The following is a 6,061-nucleotide window of genomic DNA, read 5'->3' as shown; positions in this document are numbered from 1 at the left end:
GCCGGCCCCACCGCCCCCCGCCCGGGACCCCTCCGCCGGGGCGCCGCCTCCGCCCGTCCCGTCCCGTCCCGTCCGCGCCGTCCCGCCCGCCGCCCCCGCCCCGCGGCCCCCCCGCCCCGCGGCGCACACACGGCGGGGACGCTTCTGCACTTTCCGCCCACTCCCCCGTCCCTCCCGCGCCGGATTTCTCCGGGAATCACCCACGCACGACCCGCCCGCTCCTTCCGGCCGTGCCCCGCGGCGCCGGGGCCGCGCTGCCCGCGCCCCCGGCCGCCCCGCACGTAGTCTGCAGTTGGCCGCCGCCGCCGGCTGCCCGGGGCTCCCCTCGGTGCCGTCCCGGGGCCGCAGACTCAGCCCCGCCGAAGTTCCTGCCCGCGCCCCCCCCGCCCAGGCTCCTCCTTTCCCATCGACGGGGCGGGTGGGCGAGCCTGTCCCCGCCACCGCCTCGCTGCCGCCGCCGCCGCCGCCGGGGAGGCGCGCGGCCGCCCCGCCGCACCTCGCCTCGTCGCGGCCGCACCTTCGCCGCGCGCGGGGGACGAGCGGGCGGGCGGGAGGGAGGGAGGGAGGGAAAGAGGGGAGGGGAGGGAAAGAGGGGAGGGAGGGAGGGAGGGAGCGGCCCCCGCCCCCCGCCCCCCGCGCACGCCGCCCCCTCCCGCGCGGTCACATGGCGAGAGCCCGCGCGCGCTCCGCCGCCCGCCCACGCGCGGCCGCCGCGTGACGCAGCGCCCGGCGGGGGCGGCACCGGCAGCGGCAGCGCCCCCTCGCGGCCGTACCGCGCCGGGGCCGCGACCCCTCCGCGCCGCCCCCGCGGGAATAACGCGGCTCCCAACTTCCCGCTCGGTCCCGCAATGGAAAAACACCACGGGAACCGAGCGGAGGGGCCCCTGCCGGTGCGGGCGCACAGCCCCGGGGGCGGCGGAGGGGGCAGAAAGGGCAGGCCTGGGGGTGCGAAACGCAGCTGTACGGAAACCGGTGCGAAAGTACCGAGCAGCATTTCAAGCGAGGAGAAATGAGAGCGTGTATTTGTTTTACTGATGGAGAATGGGTTAAACAATGCATTTTTAAGTCATGTTTCAGTGATAAATAAAGTTATAAGTAATAAATTAAGTAACTCATATTTAGTGCAGATAACAATAGAAAAAAAGCATTAAATGGGTTGAAAAAATCAGCGAGTGAGGGGAAAAAAAGCCTCGATAAAATACGCTTGTCTTGTAGGCAACGTCCTGCTCTGCCTAGAGCTGGGAATACTTTTCACACAGGGTATCCTTTCCTTTTTCCTTGCGTTCTCATCCATACCTCGGCTCCGTTGCACCTCATGGCTGTTTGTCTGAGGAGGACAGGCCAGGCAGGAAGCAGAGTCATGACCTGCCTCCTTGGTAAACAACTCCAAACTAAATTGACTTTCTCCTTCAGTTTTTCTAATAGAAGGCTGAGGCTTTGTAGCGTCTGTGTCAAATCACTGTCACCAAAACTACATAAAAACGTCTAAAAATTAATATACAATCTAGGAACAAAGTTTTTAAAAGTTTTCTAAGGATGCAGGACTACATTCTGGAGCTGGGGAAATGCAAGCGCCCTTTTTTGACACCCTTTTTTTTTTTTTTTTTTGGTAACACCCAAACTCTAAAAACTTGCATTCCTGCATGGGGTATGTCCCTGTTTCCCCGTTGTTTGTGACCCTGGATTGCGTTGGGGCTGCCGGCCGTGGGGCAGGGCGCTGGCGGGTGCCACACAGGGCCCCTCTGTGCGGCCCCGGCCCTGCCCACGCGGGCACGGCACGGACGGGTGGGCGGCTGGCGGGAGCTCCGTCTGCATTGCACACCCTGACCCGGACCAGGCGCGCTGCTCTCCAGCCTGCTGGCAAATCCGTGCCCCAAATCAGCGCTTGCCCAATCCTAAAATCACCCTGCAGGTGAAGCTGCCGCTGACTGCACGGAAGGGATGTTGCCTGAGGAAAAATACCTGTTGCCTGGAGGAACGAGCAGCACCTGCCCCTAGAGCCCCTCTGCAAAGCAGTGTGGGTCAGCCCAGCTTTTTCCTGAAACTGGAGTGACTGGGGCTCTCTCCTCCGTCTTTGGGGTGTGATCCAGTATCCCAACAGAGCAGACGAGGCGGCAGAGGCAGCTTTTCTCCCTGGCATGCTGTGGTTCCCATGAGAAAACTCCATTGCGCATTGCCCAGCAAAACCACAAAAATGTTCACAGCACTGCCTCCTCTCCACCCACTCAAAATGCTTTTGCATACGCCTCTAGGCACTACAATCATGGTAATTAAAGCCGTAAAATATTATTAGTATCACACTTTATATAGACTTTTTGTCCTAAATGCTTTATATACCATGCAACAAAAATTCAGCCACTCCGATGGAAAAAAGGAGCAGGAACAATGCACGTCAGGGTGAGAAGCCAAGTTTCACCAGGAGCACCCAACACAAGAAGTTCTCCCACAAGAAGTTCCTGGGACCTCGCTGAAGTCCAGGGTGATGCTGATGCTGTGCTGGGACTCAGGCAGGGGTACTGCATGCCTGGGAGTGTGAGTGTGTATCCTAGGGAAAGAGAGACTAACAGCACTGCTCCAGGAGCACTCGAATGGACTTGTGGAGATTCTCACACCACTTGGCTGTGCTTCCAGAGACTCTTGGTGGGCGAGGTGTAACTCAGACCTGCCCTGGGCTACTGAATGTAGCAGGGCAGGTATAGGAAAGGGTTGAATAGACTGTAGTCCCCACTGTAGTGTGTCCTTAGGAACACAAACAGCAGCATATCTCTCCAGTCTGGCATCTCACTCTGGGGAAGGAGGAATAGGACAAACGTGCTCTGCTGTTTCCCTTCACCAGGAGATCTGAGAATGCTGGGCAAAAGGCCAGAGGCAGCCAACAAATTGAGATTTCCCCAGCAAAAAGCAGGGAAGTGTTTTTAAAGTGGTTTTGAGCACTGTCCTATCATTAACATTCGAACACTTTCCTGTCTAGGTACTGTTTCTGCTTACATCCCACAGAGGACACACAAGCTCAGAGTCTGCTCCCTCTCCCACATGTCCTGACATCTGGAGATAAAATTGTCCTTCAGATGTTGCCCTGCACAAATGGGAAGGGAGGGATGGATAGAGTTCTGTTAATTTTATAGCTGTTCTACACTCTTATATTTCGATATTGAAATGGTTGTAGTGTACTGAGAGTAGGTAGGCAAAAGCAAAAAATTGTAACACTAAGTGAATAAACCACTAAACAAATGATGCAGGTGGCAGAACTTCGCCTCTATTTCAGATCTCCTTTCCTTCCTAAAATGCTTACAAGCTAGGGAATAAATGCCAAAATTTAAGGCCCTTACCTAGTGTGGACTACCTAGTCTGATCTTCATGACAGAGGCCCTACAGAGTGTTGAAAAGCTTTTGATGAAATTCCAGTGTAATGTATAAGGAGCACATGCACCCTCGCACCCACAAAAACCCACCCAACTTTCTACACATGCTTTTTCTACCACTGTGCTAAGATACTTGGGTGGAAGTCATTAAAATTCTGGCCAATTCCATGAAGTGATTTGGTCCCTTGAGACCTCCAAATATCAAGAGATGGGTTCATCTGTGGCACACGCAGATTTCCAGGCAGACATGTTCTGCCACTCCTCAAGGACTCCCCGCAGCCAGTGCTGCTCAAGCAGTCGTGCCCCAGCGGGCTCAGCCAGGGGCAGAACATGCCTTGCCATAGAACATTTGCAAGGCTGAGCTGAGCAGGGTGTGCTGTGGGGAGGTAAAAGGGTTAGTCAGGGGGAAGCCAGGGATATGCCGTCACCTCTAGGGAGCCGGGAGCACCTCCGCAGAAGTGGCTTCGTCTTCCCCTGCCCTGTGCACAGACCTGGCTGGTGCAATCTGACACTGATGTTCTGTCTGATTAAAGGAAAAAGAGATTGGAATCACACATGGCACAGGGACACTTTCATAATATACAGAAGAAGTCTGCAGATGATCCGTTCTCTATTTCCTCAGACTCCCCAGATTGCGAGATTGATGAGGAATCTGAGTAGGGTACGAGTGCTACAGAATCAAAGGGAAAGGAAAAAAATCAGCAGTGAGCATTATATTCAAGGAGACAAGACAGTAAGACCCAGAGGCAACTCCAAGGCTGCCAACACAGCAGCTGGTATTGCAGAACCTCTCCGTGGTCAGTCCCCAACCTCCCCGACTGCCACTGGAGGAGCGGAGGGGTGCTGGAGCAGAGGAACAGAGTGCAGGGGCGTAGGTGCAACCTTGCCCCAGTTTGGCTCCTTCTAGCAGGTCACAGATGCTGGCTGGGGCACAACACACACACAAGCACTGCTGAAAATGCATGTTGAAACATATTTCTCAGGCAGGCTATTAATACCTGTGAAGAAAACACTTGAATTGTTTGCTGTTAATAGAGAAGAATGCATTGCATAAAGACAAATTGCATGAGCTGTCATTGAGGAGGCTTCAGGGTCTAGTGGCTGTACCATGCAGCTGGGGACAGAATTCCCTTTCTTGCTCTCCTTTGCTGACATTGGACAAGTTATTTCACCTTGCAGCACCTCAGTTTCCCCATTTGGATATTAGGATAATGATTTGACTGCTTCCTCAGTGAAGCAATGCTAGATCTGCTGATGAAGAGGGTCAGAGGCAAGCATTATTATTTAGCATCATAAATATTCATACCATTGTGCAATGGGCAGGACTTGCTGAACAGACAACAGCCCTTGTTAGAGATCAGAAAGTTTAGTCTCCAATACCCTACACCTATAAATTCACCCAATGCAACAAAGAACAAATATGATGCTGGATATATTTTTGGCAGCTACAGCACCTGCCTGAATGCATGGTTGGGAAAAGAGTTTTGAAGAAGAATTTGCATGCTTGGAGCATATAAATCAGAAAGTGGCTTCAAATTAAAAGTAGAGTACCCCAGACAAGCAGAAGAGCTGCGCAGGATCAGGTGGAGCAGAGCTTCCAGGAAAAAGAAAGGTATTTAAACTTGACAGGATGGTGAAAACCAGGAGAATAGGTCAGGGCTGAGTAGCAGAGGAAATTATCTCATCAACATGGCAAGTGATATCTTTCTATTGATTTTCAAATGAATAGATTTTATAGCCAGGAGCAACTGTTTAAAATCATAAATCATCATAATCTCACCTCTTATACCCTGGAGATCAAAGAATTTCACCTAGTCATTTGAATTACATTAATCCTATGTAAATAAACCAGTGCACTAATTATAATCAGTTGGAAGATACAGATTCATCACAAAGACCTGTGTGAGCATACAGTTAATAAAAAAAGACTGCTAAAACTTAGCATTTAGTCTTCATCAAAACAGGCACAAACCTGGAAATTACTCCATTTTAGGGCTGTGTCTGTGTGGTATTTTGGTTATGCCCATTTCAGTGGCTTGGGAAACACAGGTCCTGCTGCTGTCCTCCCTCGAGATCCCAGTGCTCCCACAGCTGGAGGTGGGGCAGGGCTGCATGATGGGCAGTTCATGGTCACATTGGCACTGCTTGTCTGGCCACCACACAGCCCCACACCATTTCTTGCAAGGGCCAGAAGGTGCTGGCATGCACTGTACTTTGGTGTCACCTGAGCACTTGGGAAGCAGAGCTGGGAAATGTGCTGAAACAGGGAGCTCCAGAACTGAACATCTTCACAGGTTCAGCCTGTGTCTGACAAAGAGCTTCATCTGAAAAGCACAGGAGGAAAAGGAGGAACAACTGCTGAGAAGTCCAAATATACTATTTCAACGCTTTCAAAATAGCAGGGCTGAACTTTTTGCTTTGAAACAATGTGTTTCTGATAAAGAAGCACTCAAAAATATAAAAACAATATTAAAAAAAAACAAAACTAGGAAAAAATTGGTTTGGGGAGCTCAGCATGCTAAATATTGTGCTGATGATGGAATCATCATTTTGGCTCAGAGTCATTGCTTTGGTCAAATAAATATTACAGACAGAAACACAGTAATAGTGCTTTGTGACAGTTTGACTTCTGTGCTTTCAGCCATTAACTCAAAAAGGCCATTATTTGCCTAGTCCTAATGAAGATCAAGTGGGAGAAA

Source organism: Coloeus monedula (genome assembly GCF_965178545.1).
Source record: "Coloeus monedula genome assembly, chromosome: 7".
Lineage (NCBI taxonomy): Eukaryota > Metazoa > Chordata > Aves > Passeriformes > Corvidae > Coloeus > Coloeus monedula.
This window is presented reverse-complemented; position numbering follows the sequence as displayed.